Source organism: Mytilus californianus, unplaced genomic scaffold (genome assembly GCF_021869535.1).
Source record: "Mytilus californianus isolate M0D057914Y unplaced genomic scaffold, xbMytCali1.0.p SCAF_14, whole genome shotgun sequence".
NCBI lineage: Eukaryota > Metazoa > Mollusca > Bivalvia > Mytilida > Mytilidae > Mytilus > Mytilus californianus.
Genome location: NW_026262626.1, coordinates 34,206,925 through 34,220,205, shown reverse-complemented (window position 1 = coordinate 34,220,205; position 13,281 = coordinate 34,206,925). Strand labels below are relative to the sequence as shown.

The window sequence follows — 13,281 nt, the reverse complement described above, 5'->3', positions numbered from 1 at the left end:
TACATTAAAGAGGGGCCTGATGGGTTATTTTCGTTCTTCGTGATCGGCGCATTTTCGCTATCGTGATCCGTTTTTCTACAGATTTTTTTTTATATTTTCGTGATCCGTGATCATGGAAATTTATTTTCTGTGAATCGTGATTGACAAAAAAATCAACTCGTGAATCGTGATGAGACCCCCCCCCCCCATCAGGCCCCTCATTAAAGTTAGATTATTTACTGACGTTGCATGTATCTTCTCGATAAGATTTCTTCACGATCCTATAATACCAGATCATTTACGATCCAATCGCAATAATTGAACACCGTTACTTATTCTTGATATTTTTTCTCGATATACCGAATGACAGCCGTGAAACAGAACACAAATGCAAACAAAACACTATTACGTCCGATAACTCCGTTTTTGTTTACAGATTTCTGAAATCATCTAATCCCAGCAGACGAAATTTAGCATGGGATTGCATTGCATTGTTAGTCATTCTTTCTCTTTTTTTTAAAAAAGCTCTCATTTAACTACTAACAATCAACATAAAAATGTACGATATATATAAAGTATGAAAGTTTGACATTACACACGGCACTGAATTATTTTTCACTATACTTACAGATTAATATCTGATTTTTAACCAATGAGATTTGAGCAAATTATCCAATCCAGTCCTGTCGAGCATCAAAATATTTTTGTCTGCAAGTCGGATCCCGCAGGTATTCGGCACCGTATTCTGCAGCTGATAAGTTACCAGTACAAATTACTTTTAAATTCAGTGTAAGTTCAATCAATCACTACTTTTCACAGAAGAAAATGTCAAACAAAAGGATTTGATCCGCTTTTCCAACAAGAAATTATTCAATATTTCTTGAAGAGTTAAAAAAATCTGCAGTATCTACGAAGATCATGACAACATCATGAACATGGCCCAAAGTTGAGCTATATCGACACCTTTTCTCTGTCATGTCTTTTTAATCCTTCTTCTTCTGAGGAAACATGTGATAGACTGTGAATCTCAGACGAGGAGATAGGGAAATTTTGGTCAGAGAGGTTTTTGTCAATTTAATTTAACACTTCGGTCTTTAATACCGGGTGATTTTGCTATCTCCTGTAATGGTATTAATATTGAATCCAAAACTTTTGTAAAATATTTGGGAATAATAATTGATCAGTGTCTAACTGGTGATTTTATTGTCAACTCTATAGTGAAAAAAGTAAATCAAAGGCTTAAATTTTTATATAGAAACAAAGAGTGTCTAAATTTTCAATCTAGGAAAACATTGTGCTCTTCCCTGATTCAATGTCATTTTGACTATGCATGTGCATGCTGGTATGAAGGTATATCAAAACAAATGAAGAATAAACTTCAAGTGGCACAAAATAAGATTGTGAGATTTATTCTGCAATTACATCCCAGAAAGATGTGACATATATTGAATTCAAGAAATTGGGCTTTTTAAATATTAGTAATAGAGTCAAACAGGAACATATATATTGACGGGACTTGACACTACCTGATTGTAGTCGATTTTATCGTCGTGCCATAGTTAATAAAGATACGATACAGAAACGGACATGTGTTAAAAACGGACTCGCTATTATCCTAATAATTTCTGATATTATCTATAAAATGTCATTCAAACTAGTTTTATAGTGATGCTAGTGTATCAAACTTGTATTCTGTCACTTCAAATTTGTTAAAATCGCAAGCATTTCATCACAGAATTGTGCAGAATGCAAACAAGGTAATAAAAAAATGGCAGCCATTGCCACAATGATTTACAAATTCCCAAACTATTATAAAACACTTCACATCAAATAAATCAAACTTATTTTGGTAATTTTATATGACAAAATATATCTACTAAATGATAAAACTTTTATTTATTTACAATAAGAGTTATGTGGTTTATTTGTTGAGCAGTTCTGATAGTTTTTCAGTCAGACGCTACTAAAATCCGTAAATCTTGGGAAGTCTCGGGGAGTCCGAGATTTTATCAATTTTATACTGAAAAGCGTATTAGATTCATTTCCCGTTAGATATACTGTTCCCAGAGTCAAACAACTAAGACTCAATCATGTTTTTAACAATATATGCCCAAATTATTTACATACTAATTTTGTTAAAAATGAAACATCTTTCAATACAAGATCTAGTAGTAAAAACTTTTATATACCAGGAATTAAAGGGTGTGAATCAACCACTTTCTTTTATAATGGAATAAAAGACTGGAATTCGTTACCAGACATGATTAAAAGTTGCTCTAAAAAATATAATTTTAAAGTGCAGGTGAAAAAAATTTTGATGGATAAATTTAAATCCATCTTTAATAGTGAATTTGTTTTTTATTAATTATACTGGGGCTTTGACCATTTATCTGTGATAAATTCTAAATGATTTGTGCTTGTATTTTCTATGTGCCAACCCTTGGTGTAAACTGGAAGTCTCGTTATAAAAGGACCCCACTGGAAATAAGTTTTACTAACTTTTGTGGGTCATCCTAAGATATAAGGCTACAGTGTAAAATCTAGTCAAGTTAAATTTCACTCATTTTTAATCTAGTCTAATCATATTATCAAAATATCATGAAAATTTTCATAATTTTATTTTTTATTTCTTAATTTAAAATTTTTAGTAAACATGTATATCATTTTAGTGTCTATAAACTATGTCTAGTGCTGTATCTGTGTCTTTGTAATATTTTGTATCTGTCAAATTCATGCCTTTTTATCTTGAATAAATATATATTTTAAGTGGCATTTGTTTTGTCGTAATTTGTAACCATCTGATGTAAAATTGTCTTTTTTGTGTGTTTTTCTTCAATCTTTCATCTGAATAACATACTATAGTGTTTACCCTTAAGCTTGAAGCCTGTCTATTTAAATGGTGCAACATGAAAAACAAATTTAGTCTTGAGAAGAATCTTGTTTTGGTTTGTTTGTCATTGTTGATTGTTGACAGCTCATGAATATTAAAGCTTTACGATTTGAATTTTCCTTTGAGTGCATAGTGTTGTATTCATGCTTTCATCTCTTTTTATTTGTATTCATTGTCATATTGGCTTTATAATATAAACTTCCAAATTGAATAAATATTCTGGAACAATAATCACAGTATTTGTCCCTAACGGAATAAAGAGTATAGAATATTTGTTCCAGCAGGAACAGGTTTATAACAAAGTTTCCAGGGGAACTTCTGTTAAATAAATATACATTGACAAAAGACAAAAGAAAGAAATGCACTATACATTTGTACGTACATGAAACAAAATTAAAAGATGAAATAGCAACAAACAAAACCAATACATGATATATTAATAAAAAGCACTGTATATATTCCGCTGTTATTTAATAACTAAATCGCTGGTCTTGGAACACTGGCAGTCAGGATTCTACTAAGTCAAAATTATCTCCCCATTACACCACCTAATTTTTATAATCGTAAATCATCATATCGACCTATAGCCTAAATGTATAAAAATAATAGAATCTTAAGCCAGATGATGTATCAAATATTTTTCTTTTATACGTTTTCAAGACAGATTAGTCTACTCAAACACACCTGAACATAAAAAGGTGTACTCTAGTTTTTCTTTTCAATGAAATTATTGCCCGTTTTGGAGATTTTTTCCCAAATAACTGTCGCCAGGGGCAGAGATGCAAATTAATGCTTTAAAAAGATCAATCTATTATCTTTCTGTGGAATTTTTGTATACACATGCACGTATGAACTTTGAAAAATTTGGGTTATATCTTTGCAGCAGTTCATTCCTGTGTACATACATGTATGCATGTCTTTAAATTTTGTCAATTTGGAGGCTATTTTTGTCATTTTAATCAAGCATAAATTAATTAAATGCCAATCATATTGACCAAATTACTAATCAACCATGTCTTACATAATTAAACAGACCCTTCATTATACATTTCAATACACAAATACTTGACCTCATTCTTGAATACACAAATATATATATTACATGTTTGATATATAGAAATGATACATGTATTCATTGCCTTTTACTTTTGATCTAAACTACATAAAGGGATTCTATAAATTATGTCTGAAAGATAAATGATTAAGGATTAACAAGATCTTTTTTTAAAAGGAAATGACAAAATATGAAATCTAAATATAAAAAAAGGTATTCAAGTAATTTTTAATGCCCTTTTCTGGATAATATTAAATTGAATTAAAATACACTCTACAACTTATAATCTTCAGTGTCATATAATCATGATAGTTTTTTTTTCAAAATCAATAAACAATTCTTACAGGAGAAAAATTGTATACCTATGTTTCAGCTTACAAAATGTCCCCAAAAAACCCTTTTTACAGTAATTTTTGAACTTGAAGACAATAAAGATCTTAGTGCAAGTTTATCTAATTGTCACATGTCCTACAAGGATGATTGATAAACTTTGTTAGAAGAATCTTTATTTGGTAGTTTCTTCTGTTAATAAAGACAAGGTGTAAAAGGTGAAACATGAAATAGGGAACATTATTTGGTTAAGATTTGAAATTGCAATTTAAACGAAATTGCTGTGCACATTAAGGGACCCGCTATCATAGATTCACATTTAGCTCATTTTATCAACTGAAAAAGTGCTTATCCTTCTAAAGACATGCAGTTAATGCAATTATCAGCAATAGTGCTATATAAATGTTCTTTTTTTGTCCACACCAAACCTAAATATGATTTGAAATTATTCAAACTACTCTTTCAATCTTTCCATGAGTGATTTCCATCACTTTAATTTGTTAGGATATTGTCCCCTTTTTGTCATAAAATTGATTTTTTTATAAAACCCCTTCAGAGAATTGCAGTACACACAGAGAGTATGGATTCTCATACTCCAAACACTCTGTAAAAACTTGGTGTCACACCAAAAGACTCCAGCAACACACCCAAAATCTTGGGAGAAACTTGGTGTAATTCCTCCATTTAATCCCTTTATTGTTTATTACCTTTGGTGTCTTTTCTCCCAACACCAGCCCTCAAAGTAGGTTAAAAAATCAGGATTTCATTTGGCCACCAGATAAAAAATTTCAGTGGCCAATTTAAAATTCCAGGCAGTAATTTCAGGTCGCCTTAGAAATTTGCTATGAGAGCATAACATGAAGACTAGTCATAAGTCTCTAAGAGAGCATATTACTTAATGTTTTTCTCTTGAATTGAAGTTAGTATCTTACATATATATAATCATGTATGATAGTTGTTAATAAAAAGTAACAGCTTATTTCGTTTAGCAAAGTTTGTTGTTGTATCAATGGCTGTCTTTACTCATGGTCAATGAAATGCTTTGCCGCATTTGCAAGCCCATTGCTGATCCGAAAGTAAAACGTATTTTGAAAACAGCCAACGGGATAGGGCCTGAAAAAAATCTGGAAGAGAGATTTTTACGGTAACCAGGTTTAGAATTGATTTATGTTCTCTAAATGGCCACCGACAGTGAATTGTGGGCTTTTTAGGTCGCCCAATTGACTGTTTTAGTAGTCTAAATTGAGGGCTGAACACCATGATTTTTATTGCCGTAGTTACCTTTGAAGTGAGCCAGTAGTTGTTGACTACAATAAACATTTCTTGTTTCCTTAAATGACAGTTATGTTTGTAACATTTAAAGTACATCAAATTTAGATAGAAACAATTAGAATATCACATGTAAAAAAATGTATATATATATAAGTGGAGTATAAATATTGGAAATTAAGACATGTTAAAGTAAAAATGAAAATTAATTTTTTTATTCATTTATAACTTGTTTTTATCATTATTATTATTTTTTTATCTGTCTACGAATACAACTATTATAAATATCAACTTGCCATTCTTGATTATGAGAAAAGGAAATGGTTTTCCAATCTTACAACATAAACAAAAACAAATATAAACAGATATTTTGTATAAAAATTTAAAAATTTTATTTCATTACCTTTTCAGATATTTCTGAAATAAAACTAAATAGAAATAAAATGCTTCACTGAGTGTAGCTTGATACGACCGCAGAGGTCGAACCCTGAACAGTTGGGGCAAGTATGGACACAACATTCAAGCTTGATACAGCTCTGAATTTGGATTGTGATTAAATATTTGACACAGCATAGGTTTCTGACACAGAAAGAATGTGGTCTAAGAACTTGAATTTTTTTAATTTACCTATTATGGTCCAATGTCCAAAATCAAAATACATGGTTAGATTCAGCATATCAAAGAACCCCATATATTCAATTTTTGTTGAAATCAAAAAAAGTTTAATTTTTGACCCCAATTTGGACCAACTTGAAAACTGGGCCCATAATAAAAAATCTAAACACATGTTTAGATTCAGCATATCAAAGAACCCCAAGAATTCAATTTTTGTTAAAATCAAACTAAGTTTAATTTTGGACCCTTTGGACCTTAATGTAGACCAATTTAAAAAACGGAACCCAAAATTAAAAATCTAAAAACACGGTTAGATTTGGCATATCAAAGAACCCAATAATTCAATTTTTGATGAAATCAAACAAAGTTTAATTTTGGACCCTTTTGACCTCAATATGAACCAATTTGATAGCGGGCCCACAAATAAAAAATCTAAATACATGGTTAGATTCAGCATATCAAAGAACCCCATATATTCAATTTTTGTTGAAATCAAACAAAGTTTAATTTTGGACCCCAATTTGGACCAACTTGAAAACTGGGCCAAAAATCTAAAAGCTAAATACATGTTTAGATTCAGCATATCAAATAACCCCATATATTCAATTTTTGTTGAAATCAAACAAAGTTTAATTTTGGACCCCAACTTGGACCAACTTGAAAACTGGGCCCATAATCAAAAATCTAAACACATGTTTAGATTCAGCATATCAAAGAACCCCAAGAATTCAATTTTTGTTAAAATCAAACTAAGTTTAATTTTGGAACCTTTGGACCTTAATGTAGACCAATTTAAAAAACAGGACCCTAAATTAAAATCTAAATACACGGTTAGATTTGGCATATCAAAGAACCCCAATAATTCAATTTTTGATGAAATCAAACAAAGTTTAATTTTGGACCCTTTTGACCTCAATATGAACCAATTTGATAGCGGGGTCCACAAATAAAAAATCTAAATTCAATTTTTGTTGAAATCAAACAAAGTTTAATTTTGGACCCCAATTTGGACCAACTTGAAAACTGGGCCAAAAATCAAAAATCTAAATACATGTTTAGATTCAGCATATCAAATAACCCCATATATTCAATTTTTGTTAAAATCAAACAAATTTTAATTTTGGACCCTTTGGACCTTAATGTAGACAAATTTGAAAACTGGACCCAAAATTAAAAATCTAAATACACGGTTAGATTCGGCATAACAAATGAATAAATGTGGTCAAAGATTTTACAAATCTAATGCGCTATACTGTGCAATTAAAGATTACTTCTTGAAATTTTTCAATATTTGAAATTTGAAAAAAAAAATAATATTTGAAGAATAATTCTTTTTAATTTCTGAAATCTGAAATGAGAAAAAATTGACCCCCCACAATTTCTTTTTACCCCCCTCCCTTTTTTCCCCCAAAAAATTCTTTCCCTCAAGATATGGTTATAATCTCAATTCAAATTTCCAATGGAGTTTGCAACCATAATTACCCATTTAAATTTACCATAGTGCTAACTTAATCTATTTTATAATAGAATTTAAAATATAGTGTCAAATCTTTCATATGGATATTTTTGTAAAAAAAAAAGATGCAACATTTGCAGATATTTTTACTGGTCTTCCTTTATAAATATGCATTTCTTTAAACATAATTTAAAAGCAGTGTAAGGGAAGTAACCAAAACGTTGTATTTGGATTACCTCCCTTACACTGTTTTAAATTATCTTAATTGTTCATTAACCATTACTTTATACATAATTTAAAAGCAGTGTAAGGGAGATAATTTCAATGATGTATTTGATTTATCTCCCTTACACTGCTTTAAATCATGTTTTGTACTAAAGTATTTGTCCATTAACCAGGACAACCTTGTTTTTCCCCCTTTTTTGCCCCTAATTCCTAAACGGTTTGAGCCATAACCCCCCAAAGCAAATCCTAACCATCCCTTTGTGGTATGGAAACTTGTAGTATAATTTCAGAGAGATCCATACACCGTTCCACAGTTATTGTCTGGAAACTAGAAAATGCTTATTTTTGGCCCCTTTTTGGCCCCTAATTCCTTAACTGTTGGTTCCATAACCCCCTAAATCAATCCCCACCTTCCTTTTGTGGTATTGAACCTTATGGTAAAATTTCAAAGAGATCCATTCACTTAAACTAAAGTTAGAGTGTGAAAACCAATGTGTCTTCGGACGACGATGACGCCAACGTCATACCAATATACTTCAGCAAAAGGTCGTATAAAAAATGAAATAGGATGAAATTATTAGAATAGCTGATCTGTAATGACATGTCACTGTTAGACCATACAGTCATGCTTTGTTGAATTTTGTCTCGCCTACGACAAAATTCACGGAAAGCGAGATATAGGGATTGTTTTTCCAGCGACGGCGTCAACAATTGTTAAGTTGCCTGCTTAAGTTAGTTTGATAGGATCTACTTGTGATAGATCAATGATATTTTTTATGAAGTTGCATTACTATCTGTACATATCAGTTTGATGACTATTTCCAGGCTCTTTCCCCTTGGCCATGGTAAAGTGACCTAATTGAATTAATTAGCAATTTTCAATATTAAGTTTTCTGCTTAAGTTAGTTTGATAGGATCTACTTGTGATAGATTAATAATATTTTGTATGAAGTTGCATTACTATCAGTTCATATCAGTTTGACGACTATTTTGAGGCCCTACCCTCTGGTCATGGTCCAGTGACTTTGCATTAATTAGCAATTTTCAATGTTAAGTTTTCTGCTTAAGTCGGTTTGATAAGAACTACTTGTGATAGATCAATGATATTTTGTATGAAGTTGCTGCATAACTATCAGTTACTATCACTTCATGCAGTTGGACGATTTAATATTTTCAGGCCCTGCCCACTAGATAATGGTCTAGGGACTGAATTAATAAACCATGTTGCTGTCCATCAGATTGTCTTTTTCTGAATTTTATGCCGACAGGCGAGACATACATATGATATCTCTGTGTCAACAGTTTATTATTACTTTAACCTGCAATTAACTAGTTATAAAATATTCCCAGATGGGAGTATTTTTGGTAGAGAAATCTGTGTTTCACAGTGTGATACTGTGTTTCACCAGAATCAGTGTTAGGTCTTAGGAGTATGAGAATCTGTCCTCTCTGTGTGTAATACATGTGGCAATCTCAGATTAGTCACAGTTAAATCATTTTTTTATGTTTTTGCTAAATTGATGTTCAAATGATGTCTCCAAAATAAATCGTTTTCATGTTTGAAATACTTTACTCGAAGTATTGACAGTAAAACATCAATAACTTTGTAAAAACCTTCATGGAATTTAATGAAACTTGGACAGAAGCCTACAATGTTAGACAATGGCCACTTTTGCAGCTGCACATAGATCCAAGTGAGCTACAATAGCTCTTTAGAGCCAAATAGTCTCAGAAAGCGAGAAATATGGATCACAATCCAGCAGCTGCGTAAACTATTTATATAAAGCTTTATATTTCAGGGAGTAGAAGACCTGGATGCTTCATACCTTGTGTACATGTATACAGAAATGTTTTGTTACATGTTTTGTCTGTCTATAGCTAATGTCCATTTACCTTGACCTCATTTTTCTGGTTTAGAGACTACATTGTTCTTAAAAATATAAAAGTTATATTGTTGTGTGAATTTCTCATTTGTTATGAGTAATACATGACTGATACATGTAACTATACTTGGTAAAGTGGATCCTTGCTAAGTCTAAATGTCCTTCAGACCGGGTTCACTTGACTGCAACCTCATTTTATGGATCAGTGATCAAGGTTATGTTTTTGTGGTTTTCGGACAAAATAACTTTAGTATAATTAAATAGAAATCTATGAAATTTAAACACAAGGTTTATAACCACAACAGGAAGGTTGGGATTGATTTTGGGGGTTATGGTTTTAACAGTTTAGGAATTAGAGCCCAAAAAGGGGCCCAAATAAGCATTTTTCTAGTTTCCAGACAATAACTTGTGGAACGGTGTATGGATCTCTCTGAAATTATATCACAAGTTTCCATACAACAAAGGGATGGTTAGGATTGGCTTTGGGGGGTTATGGCTCAAACCGTTTAGGAATTAAGGGCAAAAAGGGGGAAAGACAAGGATTTCCTGGTTAATGGACAATTTAAAAAAAAGTACAATGTTATGTTTGGATTACCTCCCTTACACTGCTTTTAAATTATGTATAAAGAAATGTTGTATTGTCTTGAAGTGATTGGGCCAAAATTAAAAAATGGTTTGTTTGCCATAGCCCTACCGACCTGATTGAAACCTCTCGACTGTAAAGTTTTTAATCGAAAAACAATCATGAAGTGTTTTTTTTATCATTTTTACGATTTCCGGATTTTTTTCAGTACTTTTCCGTATCTGGTCAACTTTTTCTCTTCTACTTTGGTCCCGGTTGCAACTTTTAGGCTCTTTGAATGTTAACCTGGAAGCCTGCGTATACTCGTGGTGTAAAGCGCTAAACTGATTCGGATGTCAGAGGTTTCATTTGCAAATTTTGTCCAGACAAAGACGTTTAAATAAACGAATCCGAGCTCACCCATGAGCAAAAATGTTAGGCCAGGTGCTTCTGCCGTGTTTGGGGGAAATCCCTGACTCCGGTTTCATCAGTGGTCGACTCAATAAGTTGTATATTGGTGTGTTATTTATGCTTTTTTGTTTTATTTCGTATGTTATATTGGACCATACAACGGTTGTCTTTGGATAAAATAGTAGTTGATTTTTTACAAGCTCAGTATCATATTGTGTTCTGAAAAGTCGAGCGGACTATACCAGCTAATGCTTTGATAATAGTTCTTGTAAGTTTTTATGTCTTTTATAAGATATCATGCATATGGGCTGATGATTAAATATGTTCACACATTCAGGGTTTTGTGAAATAAGATTCAAGTGTTTGTGAAATAAGATGCCAGTGTAACTGTGTTTCATTATTTTATTTTTTATACAACCGCAAAAAAATTTTTGGGATCGTATAATGGTATGATGTCGTCGTCCGTTTGACACATTGGTTTCCTGACAATAACTTGAGTTTAAGTTAATGGATCTCTATGAAATTTATAAGAAGGTTCAATACCACAAAAGAAAAGTTGCGATTGATTTTGGGGATAATGGTCCCAACCGTCTTGGAATTAGGGGCCCAAAACAAACATTTTTCTAGTTTCAGGATAATAACTTGTGTATAAGTATTTCCATTGCTCTGAAATTGTACAACAATGTTAAATACCACAAGTAGAAGGTTGGGATTCATATTAGGGGTTATGGGGCAAACAGTTTAGGAATTAAGGGCCTAAAAGGGGCCAAAAACAACAATTTTTGTAGTTTCCGGACAATAACTTGTGTGTAAGTGTATGGATCTCTCTGATATTGTACCATAAGGTTCCATGTCACAAAGGGAAGGCTGGGATTGAGTTTAGGGGTAATTGCCTCAAACATGTAGGAATTAGGGGCCAAAAAAGGGCCAAAAACATGCATTATTCTAGTTTCCAAACAATAACTTGTATTAGATGTGTATAGATCTTTCTGAAATTGTACTACAAGGTTCCATACTACAAAGGAAAGAATTGGATCGAGTCTTGGGGTAATTGCTCCAAGTGGGGATTCCAAAAGTCGCGGGGGGTGGGGGGGTTTCCAATTTTTTTAAGGAATTCATATTTTTTCAAAAATTTTGAAATTTCAAATTTTGTAAAAGTTTCAAGAAGTAATCTTCAATTGCACAGTATTGCGCAATAGATTTGTAAGATCTTTTACCACATTTATTTTGTGTCAGAAACCTATATTATGTCAAAAATTTGATCACAATCAAAATTCAGACGGTATCAAGCTGGAATATTATATCCAAATTTGCCCCAACTGTTCAGGGTTTCTACCTCTGCGGTCGTATCAGGCTGCGCTCAGCGAAGCATTTTATTAGTTTCTGTATAGATGGGTTGAATTTTGTTAACATTACTAGTGGATGTTCCCGTTTCATTGGGCGTTGTATAAGCAAATGTTCCCTTTCTGTATTTTGTGTTTGATAAAAAATATCGTTGATTTCAGATATTTTACATGTTTTATATCCTTGTTTGAGGAGATGTATTTTAAAAGCTTCCAACTGTTTTTTAAGTTCAGTTTTGCTGCTTGTATTTCTCATGTATCTCAATACTTCACCCTTGATAAATCCTTTGAAACACTGTTTAAGGTGTGAGCTGTGTCTGTGCAGATATTGAAATGTTTCAGTTGGTTTGATATGGGTTATATTCTGGTGGGTTTGAACCCACCCCTACTGAAAAATTGTCATTTTCAGTCTATTTTTCGATTTTAATACGACCTTGAGAGGTGAACATTGACCAAACTATGTTTCTTTGTCATTCAAATATTACTTTATAGTTGTACGACTTTGCCCCCAGCAGAGCTATAGAAAAACAGTACATTAACGGGTGTTACACAGACACTTTTTATGAATAGAATCACTCGTGCATGATCAGTGAGTTCATGGGCACTTTAAATTTCAATTAGATTTGAACTTTTTGTTTCACCGACATATTTCCTGTCTTTTTAATTAAAAATATTTACGTTAGCATCAATAACTATATTTTTTTCAAACAATTCCAGTAACTATTCATATTAGTACACTAAGGGGTTGACCATCTAACTTCAAAAGGCCGGTTGTGGTTTTTCCTAAAAAAAACACATTTTGATCCCCAATTTTATGAGAAAAAATATATTATGGTCAAGCAGATGACACTGAAAATAATGTTCTGACTCCTGATTTTCCGAATACCGTATATAATAGTGCTGATTTCGAAAAAAAATATTTGGGCGATAGCGTTGAAAAACTAAATAATTTTCTTACTCAGAAAAGAACACACCCCCTTTTGAAGCTAAATGGTCGGTCCGTAAATTTTTTTTTTTTTCAATATATGGACATGAATAGTATTCTGGACAATGCTGGAAGAAATGCTGGTACCAACGTTTATATTTCAATAAAAAGACAGGAAATATATATATATAATTCAAATCTAATCAAAAGATAAAATCCCTATCAACTCACCAATGCACGATTGATCCTATAAATAAAAAGTGTCCGTGCAATACATGTTCAAATATGCAGCAAATCGTGAAGAAAATCATTCAACTTTTGTCATCAATTTTGGACGGT

The 13,281-nt window shown here is 32.0% G+C and overlaps 1 protein-coding gene across 1 annotated transcript in view; it reads left to right on the top strand.

The window, feature by feature from the left end:
- Positions 1-665: 665 nt before the first annotated feature.
- Positions 666-13,281, top strand: part of LOC127724674 (tubby-related protein 3-like) — a 76,139-nt gene continuing 63,523 nt past the window's right edge. Inside the window, exon 1 of the mRNA XM_052231718.1 lies at positions 666-768. The gene's annotated coding sequence lies outside the window, so the exon portion shown is untranslated. The remainder of the gene's footprint in view (positions 769-13,281) is intronic.